General features: G+C 40.2%; 1 protein-coding gene across 1 annotated transcript in view; it reads right to left on the bottom strand.

The window, feature by feature from the left end:
- The window catches only part of LOC139549755 (protein Aster-B-like), a 168,517-nt gene that overhangs the window by 114,491 nt on the left and 30,565 nt on the right, over positions 1–23,461 (bottom strand). The window lies entirely within an intron of this gene.

Genomic DNA, 23,461 nt, shown 5'->3' with positions numbered 1-23,461 from the left:
GACACCTAGGTATTTATAGTTGTCCACATATTCTAAGTCGGAACCATCCAGAGTAGTGATGCTAGTCTGGCTGGCGGGTGGGGGCAGCGATTGGTTGAGGAGCAATAGTGTTGCAAAACAACACAGTTTGATTAATTAGCCTCCATCAGGTTTGAGTAGTGGTCTCGAAGCAGCAACATGTAGCTAATTAGTGTAAAAGGCAGCAAACACTTCCTGCTACAACGGCAGACAATCTGAGAGAAACTGAGCATCTCTTTGGGGATCACAACACCACTTCGTCATTAGTAGTTGATGGAGACCAGGCGGCACCCTTTGACAGTAATGGATGACTTCAAATCTCCATGAGCATTAAGTTAAACAATCTCTCAGGGAGAGGACAGCTACGGATTTATATTACTCTAAACTATAATTGGATATTGATTTATTGACAAAGCATCTAGGCATGCAGTAGAGCAGACTGCTGTGAGGAACTAACTGCCAGTACAGTACAGGTAGTAGGACAGGGCCAAGGGAATGTAGTTCTGTAATACACACTTAAGTACACATTCAACAGGTTTCATATCCTGAGGCAACAGGAAGCTTGTGGGAATGGACACATGTATTCTACCACAGATCCTTACTGTAAGTAGGTCTCATTGGGACTAGGGTATAATCTTAACTGTGAGTGATTCTAAAATTGACTCGGTAGAGCCCATTATTAAAGTAGAACTCCATTGCATGGTTCAGTACTACTGGAATCCGTGGTCTGCTGAAAAGAAGTACATGTACTCTCTGTTGAGGGGATAAAAGTAGTGATGCATTGATGAAAACTCTTCCCTCTCCCTAAACGAGTGTTATGATTAGGCTGGCTGGAGAAGAGCAGAGTCAAATTAATAATACAGTGTGATTGGTTGGTGCACCTGGAACTAGAACCCCTGGAATATTTCTGGCCAAAATGGATCTAAATCCTCTGTTACTCTGTCCAGTCGTTACATTCCATATTCTCTTTATTAATATGTAATGTAATGTCTGGACAAAGTAACAGAGGCTTTGCCTCCATTTTGGTCAGAAATATTCCAGGGGTTCTAGTTCCAGGTACACTAATACCACTACTTTTATCCATGAGGTGAACATTTGAATTTTGTCGGAGACTTCTGAACCAGGCTTGTCATATTGTTAAGGAAACTGTTGATTGGTTGTGTCAAAATACAGCCAACCTGACGGAAAATAATATTTGCAGGTGGACGGGGTGGAATAAACTAAATTGTGATTTTCTAGTGAGCTGGAAAAAGCATCCATTCATCATGGTGCCACACAATTTCAGCATTTTGTCCCACATATTTCATATAAAGTATATCACCATAGGAAATGCAGTAGGCACACTCATATCACCTCTCCTCTGCTTATCAGTGAGACAGTAGGCACACTCATATCACCTCTCCTCTGCTTATCAGTGAGACAGTAGGCACACTCATATCACCTCTCCTCTGCTTATCAGTGAGACAGTAGGCAATACTTCCATTAAGCAGCACATTTAGATAACTCCAGTCAACTTGTTTGGCAGTCCTTGTATCAATGCCTAAAATACACTGCCTTGAAAATGCAGTCTTGCACTTGCCTGCACCAACTTGTGGCACTGATTCAAGTCTAGATAGAGAATAGTGACACCAAGCTATCATTATCGGAAGTGAAAAGCATCTTTTCTCAAAGCAGACAATTATATAAATATATATATATTTTTTGAGCAGTGAGATAAATGTGTTTTCAGCATATTGTTTTTACTCTCTGTATCAAACTGCGGTACTCTATCAAACTGTCAAAGTGATCTAGTTGTTTACTCAGAGGATGCACCAGCAGAGACCACACGATACAACATAGTGCAAAAAGGTTTAGATTACTTGACTATGCCTCACCAGCATATAAAATTGAATTCACAATTGTATTGCCAATGCAGCAGTATATTTTCAACAGCCATTCTTAATGCCAAAAGTAAGCTTTAAAGGTAACACCTCCCATTCACCTTGATAAGTTGTCATGGTCCATAAAAGGTGAACAGATAGGGACAGCCTGCTCCATTGTGCTGTTATCATGCTCTGAAACTCAATTAATTGACAGTACAAAGACATTAACAGCTCATTAACAGCTTAGGAGCCAGGAGAACAAGTGTGGTCCCCATCCATCCCCCTTCATAAATCTGCCATTATGTGTTGGTCAACAGAGGACACTGGCCACCAGCCAACCCACATCCTGCCAGGTGAAGGTAAACACACTTAATGGTGCTGACTGGAGAGGATGACAAACATGAACGCTGCAGCAGAAATAAAGTATATGCAAATGTTTTACTGTATGATGTAAACTATACTCGGTAACACTTGATTTGTATGTGGGCAAATTAAACAAATCCCCCAATAAATAAGGAATCTTTACCCAGACACCAACAAGAAATCCATATGAGGGCTATGTTGTATATAAGATTCTTGACATCAAAGCTGTTCTCTGGTTAATGACAAAAAAAAGCAGTCTTCTCCTTTGCTTTACAATGGCCTTCCAAGTGGGAATACTTGGATGTGATTTGCTACGCTTTCACAGATAGAGTTTCACCTGCTATGGAGTAGGAATATGACTAATAACCATGTATGATCTTAATTAGTCTGAACAATCAGCATGTTAAATAGGGTGCTTCAACAAAGCATGAAATTCAAAATAACTCTTCTCCATTGATCCCTCCATGGGGTAATTTAGTGGCTCATTTTCATGTATGTGCTAGAGTTTAGATTTTGATGATGAATAATTGTTGACTATTCTTCATCCTGCAGGCTCTCCCCATTGAATGAATAATTAATATACAGCTAAATGCACTTCTATGGGAAATCATAGGTTGATCACGACTCAAGGGTGAACTAGACATCATTGTTCTCCAGCAGCATACTTTGTTAATCAGACAAATATGAAATAAATGGACCAAACATAAGCCCCGATTCCCTCCAGTGCTTTGTCCTATGGAGGCATGACGGTTCTTGGACACAGTCAAATTCGAACATCATGTGAGACACAAGCAGTGAGGACAGGACCCTGAATATGATAGAGAAGTATTGACATGAGAGTGAAAAACATCACAAACATACTGAGACAATACTGATGGAGTGAGTATTAAGAGATTGAATGAAATGTGCTTCTTAAAAGTAGCACACATCTAAAGTGTGATACCTGTCTTAGAATGGTGGATTTACCAAGTGGGGTACAGTAGTTAAGAAGAGGTACTCTGGCAGTTTTTCATCCCGATTTGTTACAGAACAAATTTTCAACAAGAATTCAGAGTTAACACCCACAATTGGTACAGTTAAGGGATCTATTTTTGTCTGTGCTGTGAACAGGTTCAATGGGTTCTGTAAACAGTTCTCCTGAAGCTGGATTAATGAGCAGTTGGAACTAGCTCTATGGCTGACAGTGTTTAATAGCTAGCTATGGTTGACAGTGGCTTCTAGCTAGCTACGGCTGATAGTGTCTTCTAGCTAGCCATGGCTGACAGTATTTAATAGTTCAACCTGGTCTCAGAGCATTTCATATTATTCTGTACGAACATCTGAGACACTCCTTTTAGTATGATATGTTACGTTTCATCTGGTATTTATTAACTTGTGGATATCCATTACACATTTCGTATGATGTTACAAATTACAATTTGCATTACATGTTATGAACTTGCAATGCGTACAATATGTTACAAATTTGCAAACGTACTATATGTTATGAATTTGCAAAATGTGTGATATGTTACAAATTCTAGCTAGGTGGTTAGGTGGCTAACATTAGCTAGATGGTTAACGTTAGCTAGGCTAGGGGTTAGGGTTAAGCTTAGGGTTAAGTTTAGGAGTTAGGTTAAAGGGTTAAGGTTAGGGTTAGGGGAAGGGTTAGCTAAAAGGGTTAGGCAACCTGCTAAGTAGTTGCAAAGTAGTTAAATAGTAGTTGAAAAGTTGCTAATTAGCTCAAATGCTAAAGTTGTCCCTGATAAGATTTGATCTTGCAACCTTTGAGTTGTAAGATGTTTGCGTTATACACCCACCCATCCACCCCGACCAGGCACCCTACTTTTGTTTTTGACTTAAGTAACTATATGTCTTATGTAACCACACCAAACATAACATATCATATTAATTTGAGTGTCCCAGATTTAAATTTAGTATGCTATGTCTAGTCTATGAGACCAGGATGAATAGCTAACTATGGCTGACAATGACTACCTGAATGGTTACTGGATACAGCTGTTGTTCTCTGTAAATTGAAAAGCTTCTCTTTGACTTGACGGCTCAGCCAAACATCATAATGACACCTGCTGATTATAATTGTCAGCAGCACACGTCCGGTTTTCTTAGATACCACCCACTTCCTGTGTGACACTTCAAGCGAGACGTTAGCGGTCCATATTAATGTTATTGTGGTACTCTAATTTCTCTCAGGGGGTCTAAATACAATTTAAATCAAGTAGAATGATTCTGTCAAAACTTAGTGGTCCTGAATTTGATGAGTTGACTAATGGCACAGCAAGGAGTAATAGCACTGACCTCAAGAGGCTTTTGTTAATGGCTTTTACATGAGAATGTCTGATGCGTTGGCAAGCTGACAACCCAGCAATTATTGTATGAAATCATGAGTTTCCTACATCACCACTGGAACAGCAAGCTCCAAGTCAATTAAAAAGTTACACCCAATTAGAAGATCATAATGTTGAAGATAAACTCATATGTGGAGGCTAATTTGTGTGATCCGCTAACCACCCTGAACTCTCATAGGAAATCCTGAGTAGATTTCCCATTCCAAGGTGAACTCTCAAATGCTCTCAGTTTCTTATTTGGAGAGTTTCATTTCTAAAAGTGGAAGAACTGCGCCACAAGCTTAGAGAGGGCCTGCCGTAAGCTTGCAGTAAGCTTCAGGAAATTGTAAAGGGCATGAGTACAAGACCAAGAGTGTGTTTCAGACGTTACTTGGAGGCGTGCTCCATTTCTGTGTGGGGATGATGGGGTAGTTGTGTGGCAGCCAAAAGGGTTAATCGAGGGAAACGTTGTGACCCAATGTTGCCACTACCAGTCAGTCACCATAACAACCAGCATCTATCCCGGGGCTTAAAACACATCTAAATTGCCAGAACATTTTAGCCTCATAATTACCAGACTGATTACCGCAGCTATATCAAACATCCATGTAAGCTCATGAGATCAGGTGGCTTGCGAGGCTAAGAACATTTAGCTGTGAGAGATATTGAATCTCATCTAATACAATAAGTTTTCTGAGTTTGCCACTAACAAGCAGAGGCACAGCTGTGTCGACATGCCATGGGAATTAAAGAGAATTACAGAATGGAGGGACAGAGTTCAGTGCCTACAAGAATGGAAGATTGTTTTTATTGTGAGAGCTCTGGAGAGTAAGATGTCCAATGTATTTACAGTATTACAACTATACTTGAGAAAAAAAACTATGATAGTAACAAGCACATAAATGTTCATAGACATGGCTAGAAACATGATTGTAAGAGCATAGTTTGTTTATCCTGCTCTTACAATCATGGAGAGTTCATGTTTTCTTATTGTGCTGCTTTTGGGTAATTTAAGCATGGGTATAATGATGAAAAAGTAAACAGTGGCAAATACCAATAGCAACATCACCACAACACCAAATCAAATGTAATTGAATAAGCTCCGAGCTCTGGTATAGACAGGGCTTTTCTCTGAAGCATTGATGGAACTCCCTGATACAGAAACTCATTACACAAACTATTCCATTCATCCAGCCAGATCAACTACACACCCGGTCACTGCCAGGGAAGGATGTCTGAGAGGGATGGGCTGTACCTCATTACCCATGTGGATGACAGGGAAGCCTCAGTGTACATAGCTAAAGTAGGAAAAATATATAATCATCACTACACCCAAAACTGTAGCTGCCTCTGCTGAGTGAACCAGCCACCTCTAATCAAATACAATACCATTTACACAAAGCTGTAACAGAGAGGTCACTGGGTCTGTAGGGTAGTAATTGTGCTGATCCATAAAGGTAACACCTAATACACAGTCTAAAGAGGTCACTAGGTTGAAAAATGTATGGAATTTCTTATTAAAAAGGACTTATTTCATCCCTGGTGTTACAGCCAGTATTGCAAGACACTGCCAAAGTCAATTAGGCAGGATACCAACAAAAGTACCAGTCGCATGGTAAAAAGAATGTTGAAAACTTCCAAGAAGCTAAATAATATCCAACTCTTCACGGGAGGCCAATGGTATTTCATAAAGAGGCAGCAAAGTAAACTCAGCATGCTTCCATCAATACAGTTAATCTGGATTATTATAACACCTTTGTTAATACCAGCAAATAATGTCAGTTATGCTTATGCTGAAACCAATGCCTTTGATTTCTTATTTTCATTCCAGCTGACAATGTGATTAACAAATGAACACTAATATACAACGCTCTCCGACATGTTGATTTGCAAAAATGAATGATCCTACATCAAGCTGTCACTGACCACTGACTGCAGTTTATTAGATTATCTGCTCTAAACGTAATGCTATGGAAATTGTGTTGATGCTAATGTAGCAGTGTGAAGTTGTTCCCCTAGATTATGCACCAAGCTGCACACAAGGACCAATTCAAATAGGCCAGGTCAAGAGGGGATGTTAATAATTTGATAATAGTAATAATAATTCTGTGTGTTTTTTAAATGAAATTACAGCTGCATAGCTACTGTTATTCTTTGGTGAACAAACACTTTTTCATATCAATATTGTACATACACGTGATTGTAAAAGTTTTGTATATTTTGGTTTGACCCATCGCGGATTATCTGTATTTCCGTACCCCCTTATTGTTCTCTTTTGCCTGACCTTCGGCATAGCAAGGTATGTTGTCCTTGGCTCCGAAATTGTTCAATATAAAACCGTGGTAATGTTACACAATGTGCTGTTATGCAACCATTAGTTTGTTACAATGTGGACAATATAAAGATTTATGTTAACAAGTTTCACCGAGCTCGCTAACTAGGGTATCTATTGTAACTTGTGAGTACTTGGGACAGTGTTTGAGTGAGTGTCCATGTGCTTGCGCAGGTGCCTGAGAGCTGTAACTGCACCAAGGGCTAAAATATTGTGTGTTGTCTCTTTGTGTGCAGGTATGTCTTTTATTTTTTACGAATTATGTTGTATGTCATTTTACTTGTATTGTATGGTGTGCTGTTGTGCACTGAATGTGTGCACGCAGCACCTGTTATTTATTTTTGGCGCTCTCTTTTGCCTGACCTTCGGCTAGCAAGGTGCCTGAGAGCTATGACTGCGCCAAGGGCAAAAATATTGTGTGTTGTCTCTTCGTGTGCAGGGCAAATAAAAATAATTCAACCAGCAGACCTGCAGTTGTGGCAGTGTCCTAATTAAAATTACACAACGCAGAACAAACCACGCTACACTTATCATGGGTAAGTAGTCTTTATGGATGTTACAACTGACTCAGTGCTGCAATATTACTCATTACCAGTTGGATTTAACATGCAAGAAACATGAGCCAGCTGATCAATTGTACTGAGAATATTTTCCTGGGAAGCAGAGACTGCTATTGTTCTAATAATGGTGAGACAGCTGGTCACAGCAAGAGAGAAGAAACAGATGAGATTATTACCTGTAATGAATACTCAGGGAGAAAAAGGTGTAGATTCACGCGCAGAGCGCGGTAGGTGTTTATTTCGCCTTCGCAGAAGGCAGGAATCGTGGTCACAGGCAGGCAATACACAGGTAGGCAAACAGGCAGGTGAATCAAAACTAGGACTGAAGGCTATAACTGGTTCTCTCAAACGAGCTGGGAAAAGGCTTAGTAGAGTCAAATGAGCTAATGAGACCAGGTGAGTAACTAACACAGATTAAATAAATGAACAAAAATGAAAGACAGGGCTACGTTCAAGAACACAACGAAACAGAACACAAGGTTGACTAAGAAAATAAATACAGAACCTTACATTAACAACACAGATGAATGGAGGAAACTACTGTGGATGGGATAGTGTGGTATAAATAAGCCTCTCTCAGACAAAATGGACCCATTCCCAAGGACTACAATAGCTGGCCTAAACATGAAAGCACGGACAAAAGAGTTTCAGTTTTTTCAAATCAAATGTGTAAACCTCACAAACAATTTACTAATGTTTATTGTTCCCAGATACTACAGAGCTGTAGAGGCAGATGTTTTACCAAAAAACATAAGACAAATCTACTGATTATTTCATCCAATCCTCCTCATCAAACTCACAAGTACTGTTCTCTGACTCAACATGAGGGTGTTACTTTCCTTGTTGAACTTTGAGATGTACAGTCGTGGCCAAAAGTTTTGAGAATGACACAACCATTCATTTTCACAAAGTCTGCTTATTTGCATGTATGTATATGCAATTTGCATTTCATCCAGAATGTTATGAAGAGTGATCAGATGAATTGCAATGAATTGCCATACAAATGAACTGAATCCCCCAAAAACATTTCCACTGCATTTCAGCCCTGCCACAAAAGGACCAGCTGACATCATGTCAGTGATTCTCTCGTGTTGACGAGGACAAGGCTGGAGTTCACTCTGTAATGCTGATTGAGTTCGAATAACAGACTGGAAGCTTCAAAAGGAGGGTGGTGCTTGGAATCATTGTTCTTCCTCTGTCAACCATGGTTACCTGCAAGGAAACACGTGCCGTCATCATTGCTTTGCACAAAAAGGGCTTCACAGGCAAGGATATTGCTGCCAGTAAGATTGCACATAAATCAACCATTTATCGGATCATCAAGAACCTCAAGGAGAGCGGTTCAATTGTTGTGAAGAAGGCTTCAGGGCGCCCAAGAAAGTCCAGCAAGCGCCAGGACCATCTCCTAAAGTTGATTCAGCTGCGGGATCGGGGCACCACCAGTACAGCGCTTGCTCAGGAATGGCAGCAGGCAGATGTGAGTGCATCTGCATGCACAGTGAGGTAAAGACTTTTGGAGGATGGCCTGTTGTCAAGAAGGGCAGCAAAGAAGCCACTTCTCTCCAGGAAAAACATCAGGGACAGACTGATATTCTGCAAAAGGTACAGGGATTGGACTACTGAGGACTGGGGTAAAGTCATTTTCTCTGACAAATCCCCTTTCCAATTGTTTGGGGCATCCGGAAAAATGCTTGTCCGGAGAAGACAGGGTGAGCGCTACTGTAGTAACCTGGTATATTTATGTTTACCAATAGATGGCAGTATTGACTCAAGACGGGGGTTTGCTTCCCGCTATCCGTAGCTATTTCCTATGTCTGCCTATTTAACTATGATTAAGAAAGCTTCAGTTAGCTTAAGCCAGGTGCATTGGAGGATGTAATTCTAAGTTACAATTAAATACTAAACCGTACTTAAGTCTCATGAGTCGTAACTCTAAGAAGCCTTTAAGGATACTACAGCTACCATCAGTCCTGTGTCATGCCAACAGTAAAGCATCCTGAGACCATTCATGTGTGGGGTTGCTTCTCAGTGAAGGGAGTGGGCTCACTCACAATTTTGCCGAAGAACACAGCCATGAATAAAGAATGGTACCAACTTCTCCCAACCATCCAGGAACAGTTTGGTGATGAACAATGCCTTTTCCAGCATGATGGAGCACCTTGCCATAAGGCAAAAGTGATAACTAAGTGGCTCAGTGAACAAAACATCGATATTTTGGGTCCATGGCCTGGAAACTCCCCAGACCTTAATCCCATTGAGAACTTGTGGTCAATCCTCAAGAGGCGGGAGGACAAACAAAAACCCACAATTTCTGACAAACTCCAAGCATTGATTATGCAAGAATGGGCTGCCATCAGTCAGGATGTGGCCCAGAAGTTAATTGACAGCATGCCAGGGCGGATTGCAGAGGTCTTGAAAAAGAAGGGTCAACACTGCAAATATTGACTCTTTGAATCAACTTCATGTAATTGTCAATAAAAGTATTCCATAGTAACATCTGACAAAAATATCTAAAGACACTGAGGCGGCAGACTTTGTGAAAATTAATATTTGTGTCATTCTCAAAACTTTTGGCCACGACTGTACAGTACATGGCATCATTTAACATATTCAGGAAATTCCAGTAATTGTTAACCTTAGCCATGGTTAATTTGGTGCCTTATGACATTTTCCACTTGGCAGTGAGAACCTGAATTGTCAATTCATTAACAGACTGACACCATGGTTGCAGTGAATATTGTCATGGGTTGGGTCTTCAAGTATTTGTGAATTATTCCAATTTACACAGGGGATCCTGTTTACTGATGCTTACTCATATCTTGCTTATCTTTATGGTTATATTTCTTATGTCTGTTTATCTTTAAAATAAGATAAAACATAAAGGTAAGGAAAGGTAAGGAAGAAATACGATTCTACAATGAATAAAAATAGCCAAAAAACAGATCCTCTACAGGTTATACAATGTGTGACATTTAACAAGATAGACCTTGCTATTCTCTGGAAGATTCAGCCTCGGTCTAGGTTTTCAATGAGATGCGAATCACAATAATCAATATTCTATCCACTGCGAAAGGTCAAAGTCTGCTAGTAAAATGCAATAACATCTGCTTTCCTCTCCTTTTACAATTCATTACGAAGAGTCAGAGCTCAATATCCCAGATCTGCCCATTAAGCTGGACATGGGTGAAAACATGGACCACTGCAGGTTTTCCTCCACTGCTTAGACCCCATTAGGATTAACAACTCACATACTTTGTCAACCTGGCTGGGTGAATTGGCGCCTAGCAGGGGAAGGCATGTCTTTAATTAATATTTTATATTTTATTTTTACTTTATTTGGTTCCCCATTAGCTGTTGCAAAAGTAGCAGCTACTCTTCCTCGGGTCCACATAAACCATGAAACATGACATAATACAAAAAAATGTATCGACAAGAACAGCTCAAGAACAGAACTACGTCAAATAAAAAAATTATTAAAAAAGCCACACGTAGCCTACATATCAAAACATACACACAAACTATCTAGGTCAAATCTATAGTTAATAATGGGAATTTCAATGGGGTCTAGATGAATGGAGAGTGACCCAGAGGAATGCAGGAGGAGGATGTTTACCATGAATAATCATTCCGTGGAATTGAATGAGAACCTAAAATAGAACCTAAAATAGAACAAATATAATCAACCATCAAACAAAAAGTGGATGCATAACGGGCGGCTGGCACTCAAGTCTGCATGAAGGAGTTGGTCATGCTTTTGCACTCATGTCAAAATGAATAATGTGAACTTCAAAGTAATATGACTGAGATGTATGGTATTTGTCTTGATTTAAGTGCTAATGCATAGCAGCGATGTAAAGCCATCATATGTCATTTATGACGTCACATGAATTCAGCCAAATGTTGTCTGTGCCCTTCAAATGCATCTGAGAATTATTAGAGGAGATGAGAAAAAAAAAGCTCTATTTTATGGACTTTTCCCTGACAATTGTTCACAGGGTCATGAAGGATCACATAAGAAATCTAAACAGGCAACTCAGACGTCCTGACACAGAGAGAGAGAGAGAGAGGAGAGAACGATAAATTCCTCTAATGCAACACAAGATTTCAATGTTTCCAGCAGACTTCTAAGCAGAGCAAAATAACATCTAGACATGTAAGGCAGGTTTGTTTAAGAAATCCAGCCATAAATCAAGAGGTAATTATTCTCTTAGTAATTTTTCCACTTTACGCCTCATTTCAAGTAATCCTTTTCCTTCAGTCACACTTCTGTTTAATAACCTGTGAGATTATTCCTGCTCTTGTTGTTATGACTGATATTTTTATGAAAACTGATCCAAGTATTAAGTTGGAGACCTGCTATGTTTAACATAACATATTTTCACCAGAAAAGATGTTTGTCAAAATGTGGCAGAACCATTGAGATCTTTCTGATCTTAGCAGTATCTATTCTATGCAATGAATGGGTAATTTGTTCACCCAATAGCTACCATTGTTTCCAATTCAACCTCAGGCTCTTTGCAAATCCGGAGCTAAGTTTGTGATTTTGTGTATTTTCCATTGATTTGAACAGTATTAGAACTCAACCAGACCCAAAATGTGCAACTACATGGTAATTATCCATCTCATCATCTCACATTCCCCATCTCTCCCCTACCTACTGCACAGGATGTTCTATGTACACAACCTTCCCAGACTTGTTCCTATAGCCTCTCTCTTGTGGCAAAAATCATTATATTCTTACACAGTACTGGCTAATATTGCTCAGGGAGTGATAAACATGAGAAGGCGAGGTGCAGGGACAAGGTATTTTTCTACAGTAGGTGTGTGCTGCTTCAGGCAGTGGCGACCAGCAGCATCCATTTTTGCTCGACAACAGACGGCTGATAAAAGGTGCAGATGGATGCAGACTCTAGAGGAAAGTGTTCACCGTAGGGTGCTCTCCTCAGTCGCCCTTCAGCTAAACTTCCCTTCACTACGCTTCATCACATAGTTGATGCAATCTAAGGTTAGTGGCAGAACAGCCATCTCCTGCCACATGAGACAATTAACTGAAGAGTGCAATGAACCAGCAGCAAATCCCTCAAAGCTGACTGATAACACACCGATGGAGTGATGATAAACTACCACTAGCCTGTAGTATGATGACATAGTGACCTGACACTGAACTTGTGCTGATTCATTTTAAACACATAGTACAGTAGTTCCATTCACATCCATTCACGCAAGCATATTCAAAGCATTACAGTACAGAATGTACAATACATGTATGTGTACAGTAGACATGAGCTTTGCTAAAGCAAGGTAGGAAACATACATTACCTCACAGAGCACAAAAGGGCAGTAGCTGGGTTAGAACCAAGGATCACTTTGCCATGCCATCTGTCAAGCAGTTGGGGTGCATGGGAAGTGGGACCAATTCACTCCTTTGCTCTCCTCTCTAGCTGTGCTTTCCTCTCGTTCCACTACCCTACAGAGCAGAGAGCAGCTCCACTCCAAGTGAAGGGAATCCTCTGTCTGGAGCCCATTTAAATTCACACAAGACAACCTTTGCTGTGAATTGTGACATATACCTGCATGCCCCGGCAACGTGTTAAGATGTCCCTCTGTCTCTTTCTCCTTTGCTCTCCTACTTTGCTCTCTCTCTCTCTCACTCCCCTACTCTGTTCTCTCTACTGCTCCCACTCACTGGTGTTCTTTCTCCTCCACACAGAAATGCGCACGCACGCACGCACGCACGCACGCACACACACACACACACACACAGCCTTCTGTTGTGTGTAGTTAACCCGTCAGTACATAGTGAAGTGTATGGACTTCTGTCTTTCTACACATCTCTCTAAGTGAACATACTTTATCTTTAACCATGCCAAAAACACAACTTAAATCTTTGGAGTATTTTGGGACATATACACAGTAGACCACTAAATAAACACTAAAGCACCATTAAAACATTAATAAGCACTAAATACATTTGAATCCTCTTTCTGTGCTTCATGGTACATTTTCATGTCTGAAATGTTTTTCATAATTTCATGGCTCACCTATTCTAGAAGATGATTTAAGCACCTGAATATATGACAACCTGGGCAAAACCCCTAACAATGCTATTAGCACTGAATGAGATTAGGTAATAAGGGAAACACAGGCTGTGACTTAATAGTGGATGTAATGAATAAAATAACCTACCCAGAATGAGTCATGGCTATTTGCAGGGCCATAAACGGGGTCTGAGTTTTAGTGAAGTCCAGAAGGGAGGCAGGGGGGTGTCCCCTCTCCGGCCAGGAAATGTTTTGAAAGTTGAAGCTCATTTACTGCATTTCTATACAATTAAACAACATTCAAATGCTATTTGGAGAACACCAAAAACAAGCAAAAATAACCTCAGCGGCCATTATCACCTTGGCTGCTGTAGGTTCATTCACCTCAGTCGATCTACAAACACATAGCCTATTAGCTATACAATTGTATTCTTATACCTCTGAAAGGGGGAAATATGATCAATTATTCACACTGACACATAGTATCAGCGACTGTTCAGGCAGTTTTAATGACGAATTGCTTAAAATCATCAACTCTTTACATAGATATGTCTTTTCTCAAATTGCATAGCGTTCACATTTGTATTCCTAGGTATTAGTAATCAAGCTCCACACAAACTGACATCAGTGGAGCACACAGATGATCATATTATCACATTCACATTAATTATTTGAATATTACTCACAATTCTCTATTAATATCAGTGATGTACAATTGGCCCAGCGTCGTAAGGGTTTGGCCGGGGTAGGCCGTCATTGTAAATAAGAATTTGTTCTTAACTGACTTGCCTAGTTAAATAAAGGTTCACAAATAAATATAGAAAAAATGTAGTGGTAATAAAAGTGGGTAATGGTTAAACTACAGTGCTTTACTTGGACTGAAATAGGTGCCGGCACTTTTGAGCTAATATTCTATAAGAGGAACAGAAGCTCAAGCAGTAATGAAATGAAATCAAGCTTTATTTATACAGCACATTTCAGACATGGAATGCAATGCAATGTGCTTCATAAAAAAAACACCAAAAATCAATGAGAATAAAAACTGAAATATTTACTACACAACAAACATAAGAGGATAAAAAACTAAAGAATAACAATAACAACTGTACGACTAAAAATCACTCTAAGGAAAAGCAAAGCTAAAAAGGTCTGTTTTAAGATCTCTTTTAAAAATGTCTACAGTTTTGGCCCCCCTCAGGTTCTCTGGCAGGCTATTCCAGAGGATGATAATAACTCAATGCTGCCTCTCCATGCCTCTTGGTCCTAGAACATTGATTGAGATGCTGGGACTCCTGTAAGCTCCTGCCCAAGTCAAGCACTGGTAAACTATAAACTCTAGTGGGCGATTGAGATAAAACGAACAACCGACGATATAAACAAAATCATATGAGATTTTTAGAACATTTTGATTGCATTTTAATATATGCCTAGGCCTATAGGGAAGACAGGCCATGTGGAGATGTTCATATTGAAACATATCTTATTTTCTTAAGTTCCTAACTTGTTTGCAAAGATTAGTACAGATTTTCTCAGAGGACCCCATGTGGGCCCCGACCCCAAGTTTGAGAACCACTTTACTAACCTCCTTCTCAGCTTGCTTCCCCTCTCTGTCTCCTCTGCTTCTCCTGCATGCATTGCAGCCTGCCCCAGCCTCACCACTGAGCACCACATCACTGTCTATCTCAGTGGCCTATTCTCTGTAAAGCAAAGTTATGAGAACTTAGTAGCCTATTTTTTACTCCTGCTGAGGTAGGCTCTGTTTAACGTTAGGTTCTTACTTCATCCTTCTAGCTGGCTAAGTAATACTAGCAAGAGCCCTTCATTACTGCTATAGGAGTCTCTTCCAGCAGATAGCTACCTGACTGACTGTACAGTGGTTCCTCCTTTAAAAGTTCTGTCATACTGTGGCACACCTTGCATGCTGCTGCAGCATTCTGTGGCACATCATTTAATTCTCAGCCATTTTTTCTGTTACTGCAAGTTATTGCTAGTTTGACCACCAGAGGGCATCTTTGAGAAGCATTTGATAGTATTCCGTATTGGCATTACCAGAGAATTTAAGCCTTTTTTTGTAATAACATAGTATATGGGATTGATTTTAAGAAATTTGACTTGATTTGATTAATATTATGGTGTTTCTATTCAGAGAAAAACGAAAAAACCAAACCCTAAGGATTTCCGTAAGGATGTAGTGGAAAATATGGCACTGTACAACGTAATTGTCGGGAGTAGGCTACAAGATTGGAGGATTCTAAATTGTTTGCCTTCATTAGACAACTTTGTTCAAATATTTCTGTAAATCAGTGATATTTATTCCCATAGTAATTCGTTATGGATCCATAACTAAATCAACAGCTGCATTTTGAAAGAGTCTTTTTTTATCATTATTTCATTAATGAAATGTGTTTATTTGTTTATTATGCTACTGTGCAGTCTACACTACATACTGTAGTCAACATGGGAAAGTGCCTAATTCCTTACATAAGGGAGAGCAGGCCATGTCTGTACTGCAGAATGCAGGGCACGCGGGAGACCGGTGTTATTTCATAGTTGTGATGTCTTCAAAAATAAAATAAAGAGAAATCCTGGAATGAGTAGGTGTGTCCAAACTTTTGACTGGTACTTGCTTAATTAATTTGATTAATATTATGGTGTTTCTATTCCATGAAAAATGAAAAACCCTCTGGGTTTCCGTTAGGATGGAGCAGAAAATATGGTGCTGTACAACGTGATGCTCATAAATTCAGAGCATTGTCAGATTGTCAGTTTGTAAATTCAGACCGTTTCGCTCTCGGAGTGCACACTGGACGTTCGGGCCGAGGAGTAGGGTTGATTTGAGTGTTCTGGCCTTACAACGGCAGTCAAGCACCCAAGCTAACGTTGGCTAGCTACTTCCAGACACAAATGAGACCACTCTGACCATTTTACTTGCCCTAGCAGAGCTGGTAAGGCAGTTTTCGTGTTAACCAGAGCGTTGGTGACTGTAAATGTGCTGTTGGAATCAATTTAATTAAAAAGAAATTCCCAACATTTACTGACACCGGCCATATTCAACAGGTGTTGAGGGCTTGTAAACTAATTATTCTGCGCTCTGGTACACTCAGACGAGAGTGCTCTGATCTGAATTCCGTGTAGATAGTAGCCTGGACACATTACATTTTTAACAACGTTCATTTCTGATAAAAACGAGTTCATTGCATCCGCTGTGGAGCCCAGTTTCATAATATGACCATATTTTCCAGCTGCTTGCCGTCGTTTTGAAGTAATCACGAAAAAACAGGCCTTATTTTAAGTGCACTTTTCACCCTGCCAGCTCCTATTAGTTCTATTGAGCACCGTGGCACCAACTCGCCATCCAAACGTTCTATTCCCAACTTATTGTTCAACGTCACAATGCCTGCTTCGCTATTTTTGGCAATGAGACCTGCTCACGTTGTTTTATAGTTCAAATATAAACAACAAAAACTCTGCGGTCTTACCATTGTTTCCTATGGGGAAATATAGGCATGTCTGTCTATTTCGCAAAATATCTCGCAATGTGTATATTTAGATTTTTTTCAAGTCGGACGCCATTTTAATCATGAGAATCTACTCTTTCTAATTATGTAAGCCTGGGCAGCGAGCTCGGTTGTCATCAAATGCTAGCCGCAAAATACTTTTTGCCCTTGGAACACTGAGCTCCCCCCATTGTTTTCCTATGGAGAGGCATGCCGGTCTATTTCGCCAAATGTCTCATTGTGTATATTTAGTTTTTTTCAAGCCGGGCACCATTTTAAATCAGGAGAATCTCCTCTTTGTAATTATGTAAGTCTGGGCAGCGAGCTCATTTGTCATCGATCGCTAGACCAGAAATAGTCCGAAGTTTAAATTTTTTCCCTACTTTTTCATTACGCAGACATAAGCACAGTTGACACAATCAAGGTGCGGATGTTTACTTTCTACATAAGTTTTTTTTCTTCCAGTTTAGTCCAACGAACAGATTGTGGTAAAATAAAAAGGGATACATTTTTTATGGAATTCTAAGCATCACTCCAGTTAAAACAGGCTCTGCGAATGTTCGATTCCATTAATTTGCTATGGGCTCACACTAGTGTTCCAGTTTAGCCAATGCTCTTAATTAAGCAATTTTTCAGCCTTGGGTGAATTTTGAAATTTTGACACGTTCTATTGTCCAGCCAATAGATAGCCAGAGCGAATTTACGAAAGCACCCGAATGTCCATTGAGAAAGCACAACGACTATAAGGACTTGGTATTTTACCAAATAGGACTATCTTCTGTATACCACTCATACCTTGTCACAATACAACTGATTGTCTCAAACACATTAAGAAGAAAAGAAATTCCACAAATTAACTTTTAACAAGGCACACCTGTTAACTTCTTATGGCTGGGGGCAGTATTGAGTAGCTTGGATGAATAAGGTGCCCAGAGTAAACTGCCTGCTACTCAGGCCCAGAAGCTAAGATATGCATATAATATAATAGTAGATTTGGATAGAAAACAGTCTGAAGTTTCTAAAACTGTTTGAATGACGTCTGTGAGTATAACAGAACTCATATGGCAGGCCAAATCCTGAGAAAAAATCCAACCAGGAAGTGGGAAATCTGAGGTTTGTAGTTTTTCAAGTCATTGCCTATCGAATATACAGTGTCTATGTGGTCATATTTCACTTCCTAAGGCTTCCACTAGATGTCAACAGTCTTTAGAACCTTGTTTAATGCTTCTACTATGAAGGAGGGGTGAATGAGAGCTGTTTGAGTCAGGGATCTGGCAGAGTGCCACGAGCTCAGTCTCGCGCGCTCCCGTGAGAGTTAGCTGCATGCCATTTGCATTTCTACAGACAAAGGAATTCTCCGGTTGAAACATTATTGAAGATTTATGATAAAAACATCCTAAAGATTGATTCAATACTTCGTTTGACATGTTTCTACGAACTGTAATATGACTTTTCGTCTGAACTTTCGCCTGGACTTGCCCGCGCCTCCTGAGTTTGGATTTGTGTACTAAACGCGCAAAGAAAAAGGAGGTATTTGGACATAATTTTGGACTTTATCGAACAAAACAAACATTTATTGTGGATCGGGGATTCCTGGGAGTGCATTCTGATGAAGATCATCAGAGGTAAGTGAATATTTATAATGCTATTTCTGACTTCTGTTGACTCCACAACATGGCGGGTATGGCTTGTTTTTGTGTCCGAGTGCCATACTCAGATTATTGCATGGTGTGCTTTTTCCTTAAAGTTTTTTTAAAATCTGACACAAGTTTATCTAAAGTTCCATGTAAAACACTTGTATCTTTTCTCAATGTTTATTATGAGTATTTCTGTAAATTGATGTGGCTCTCTGCAAAATCACCAGATGTTTTGGAAGCAAAACATTACTGAACATAATCCACCAATGTAAACTAAGATTTTTGGATATAAATATGAACTTTATCGAACAAAACATACATGTATTGTGTAAAATGATGTCCTATGAGTGTCATCTGATGAAGATCAAAGGTTAGTGATTAATTTTATTTAAATTTCTGCTTTTGTGACTCCTCTCTTTGACTGGAAAAAATGGCTGTGTTTTTCTGTGACTAGGTACTGACCTAACATAATCAGACGGTGTGCTTTCGGCGTAAAGCCTTTTTGAAATCGGACACTGTCGTGGGATTAACAACAAGTTTATCTTTAAAATGGTGTAAAATACTTGTATGTTTGAGGAATTTTAATTATGAGATTTCTGTTGTTTGAATTTGGCGCCCTGCACTTTCACTGGCTGTTGTCAAGTCGATCCCGTTAACGGGATCTCAGCCAATCTCAGCCGTAAGAAGTTAATTGAAATGCATTCCAGGTGACTACCTCATGAAGCTGGTTGAGATAATGTCAAGTGTGTGCAAAGCTGTCATCAAGGCAAAGGGGGGCTACTTTGAAGAATCTCAAATATTCTTATATATTTTAAACTTTTTTTTTTTACTTTTTTGGTTACTATATGATTTTATATGTGTTATTTCATAGTTGTGATATCTTCACCATTACTCTACAATGTAAAAAATAGTAAAAATAAAGAAACACCTTTGAATGAATAGGTGTGTCCAGACTTGTCACGCCCTGACCTTAGAGAGCCTTTTTATGTCTCTAGTTGGTTTGGTCAGGGTGTGATTTGGGGTGGGCATTCTATGTTTCTTTATTTCTATGTTTTGGCCAGGTATGGTTCTCAATCAGGGACAACTGTCTATCATTGTCTCTGATTGGGAATCATACTTAGGTAGCCCTTTTTCCCTCCTTTCAGTGTGGGTAGTTATCTTTGTTAATGGCACTTTGCCCTGTAAGCGGCATGGTTGTTTTTCATTTGTTGGCGACATTTTAAATAAAAAGATAAATGTACGCTTACCACGTGGACCACCTTGGTCCACTTCTTTCAACGGCCGTGACAAGACTTTTGACTGGTACTGTACATATATAAACTCAGCAAAAAAAGAAACATCCCTTTTTCAGGACCCTGTCTTTCAAAGATAATTTGTAAAATCCAAATAACTTCACAGATCTTCATTGTAAAGTGTTTAAACACTGTTTCCCATGCGTGTTCAATGAACCATAAACAATTAATGAACATGCACCTGTGGAACCGTCATTAAGACACTAACAGCTTACAGACGGTAGGCAATTAAGGTCACAGTTATGAAAAGTTAGGACACTAAAGAGGCCTTTCTACTGACTCTGAAAAACACCAAAAGAAAGACGTCCATGGTCCCTGCTCATAGGCGTGAATGTGCCTTAGGCATGCTGCATTGAGGCATGAGGACTGCAGATGTGGCCAGGGCAATAAATTGCAAGGTCCCTACTGTGAGACGCCTAAGACAGGGCTACAGGGAGACAGGATGGACAGATGATCGTCCTTGTAGTGGCAGACCACATGTAACAACACCTGGACTGGATCGGTACATCCGAACATCACACCTTTGGGACAGGTACAGGAAGGTAACAAGAACTGCCCGAGTGATACCAGGAATGCACAATCCCTCCATCAGTGCACAGACTGTCCATAATAGGCTGAGAGAGGCTGGCTTGTAGGCCTGTTGTAAGGCAGGCCCTCACCAGACATCACTGTCACCAACTATGCCCACAAACCCAACGTCGCTGGACCAGACATGACTGGCAAAAGTGCTCTTCACTGATGAGTCACGGTTTTGTCTCACATGGGGTGATGGTCGGATTCGCGTTTAACGTCGAAGGAATGAGTGTTACACCGAGGCCTGTACTCTGGAGCGAGTCGATTTGGAGGTGGAGGGTCCGTCATGGTCTGGGGCGGTGTGTCACAGCATCATCGGATTGAGCTTGTTGTCATTGCAGGCAATCTCAACGCTGTGCGCTACAGGAAAGACATTGTCCTCCCTCATGTGGTGCTCATCCTGACATGACCCTCCAGCATGACAATACCACCAGCCATACTGCTCGTTCTGACAGGAATGTCAATGTTCGTTCAGACAGCAATGTCAGTGTTCTGCCATGGCCAGCGAAGAGCCCGGATCTCAATCCCATTGAGCACGTATGGGACCTGTTGGATCGGACGGTGAGGGCTTGGGCCATTCCCCCCAGAAATGTCCAGGGACTTGCAGGTGCCTTGGTGGAAGAGTGGGGTAACATCTCACAGCAAGAACTGGCAAATCTGGTGCAGTCCATGAAGAGGAGATGCACTGCAGTACTTAATGCAGCTCGTGGCCACACCAGATACTGACTGTTACTTTTGATTTTGAACCCCCCCTTTGTTCAGGGACACATTATCCCATTTCTGTTAGTCACATGTCTGTGGAACTTGTTCAGTTTATGTCTCAGTTGTCGAATCTTGTTATGTTCATACAAATATTTACACATGTTAAGTTTGCTGAAAGTAAACGCAGTTGACAGTTTCTTTTTTTGCTGAGTTTATATACACACACACACACACACACACACACACACACACACACACACACACACACACACACACACACACACACACACACACACACACACACACACACACACACACACACACACACACACACACACACACACAGAGAACAAAAATATTAACGCAACATGCAACAATTTGAAACATTTTGCTGAGTTACATTTCATACAAGGAAATCAGTTAATTTAAATAAATTCAGTAGGCCCTAATCTGCGAATTTCTCATGACTTGGCAGTGGCTCAGCCATGGGTGGGCCTGGGAGGGCATGGGCCAGGCCGACCCACTGGGGAACCAGAACCAGCCATTCAGAACTAGTATTTCACCACAAAAGGGCTTTATTACAGAGAGAAATACTCCTCAATACTCCTATATATATATGTACAGTATGTATATACAGTTGAAGTCGGAAGTTTACATACACTTAGGTTGGAGTCATTTAAACTCGTTTTTCAACCACTCCACAAATTTCTTGTTAACAGACTATAGTTTGGGCAAGTCGGTTAGGACATCTACTTTGTGCATGACAAGTCATTTTTCCAACAATTGTTTACAGACAGATTATTTCACTTATAATTCACTGAATCACAATTCCACTGGGTAAGAAGTTTACATATACTAAGTTGACTGTGCCTTTAAACAGTTTGGAAAATTCCAGAAAATGATGTCATGGCTTTAGAAGCTTCTGATAGGCTAATTGACATAACTTGAGTCAATTGGAGGTGTACCTGTGGATGTATTTCAAGGCCTACCTTCAAACTCAGTGTCTCTTTGCTTGACATCATGGGAAAATAAAAAGAAATAAGCCAAGACCTCCACAAGTCTGGTTCATCCTTGGGAGCAATTTCCAAACGCCTGAAGGTACCACGTTCATCTGTACAAACAATAGTACGCAAGTATAAACACCATGGGACCATGCAGCCGTCATACCTCTCAGGAAGGAGGCTCGTTCTGTCTCCTAGAGATTAACGTACTTTGGTCCCATGGTGTTTATATATATATATATATACAGTTGAAGTAGTTAAGGCCCTGGGTATTTGTATGTCCATTTTCATGTGTAAAATCAAATGTGTATACGTGTGTGTACGTATGTATATGACGTGTGTGATGTATTTTTAAGTGGATGCTCCAGAGATGTTCTATTTTGAGACTTGAATCAGAATGCATAAAATAAGAAAAAGTGGTGAGGGGCTAAATATGATGCAGCCTCTCGGAGGAAGCTCGTTACCAACCACATCTCCACGCTTTAAGGGGATAACAGTGGGAGAGAGAGGGAGGAGAGAGAGAGAGAAGTGGAAGAGGGAGGGACAGATTTAGGTAAGAGCTAAAAATACCCCTGGAGGTGAGTGGAGCTGTTATGAGATTGGTGGGGAGGGGTATACTGTCAGCTAAGACCATTAAACACAGAGTCATTCCACCTCAAAAAACAGATGAAAGAGGTTTTTGACACCCACCATCTCAAATTGTTCTGAAACGATGTCTGTAGTTAGAAACGGATAAGATTAGCATTCCTGAAACATTATTTAGTTGAAATATAATTTGAACTCTGAGAAATTAAGCTAATTGATTGCACCCAAATTAGCCATTTAGAGTTATAGGAGGTATATACTATTCAATACATATAGTACCCAACATCTGTATTGGAACAAACCTATTCTTAACAGTGATTAAGACTTGAGGAACCTAAATCAATGGTCAACAGCCACACACTGACCCCCCCATAACCCACACCAAGCCCACCCAAACAGCCAGTATACAGTATCAGATCTATATATTTGACAAGTAGTATGAAAATGTGGTTTGGAGTATTGTTTAATCATACTATGTAATGTATTCTCAATTAATTTGGTGATGTTTTTTCACCCAAGTTCAGAGAAATTAGCCATTGAAGTAGCTTGCATTTCCCTGCATAAATTACAAGGTTTTACACACTAGACTCCACTGTCCCTGCTACTGCCACACCCTGAAAGATTTGTTGAAATGAAATGGAACGATCCCACAGGTAGGTGGATTTGGTGGCTTA

This window comes from Salvelinus alpinus, chromosome 22 (genome assembly GCF_045679555.1).
Source record: "Salvelinus alpinus chromosome 22, SLU_Salpinus.1, whole genome shotgun sequence".
In the NCBI taxonomy this organism is placed as follows: domain Eukaryota; kingdom Metazoa; phylum Chordata; class Actinopteri; order Salmoniformes; family Salmonidae; genus Salvelinus; species Salvelinus alpinus.
Note: the sequence above shows the minus strand (reverse complement) of the source record. Positions and strands in the feature narration are given on the sequence as shown.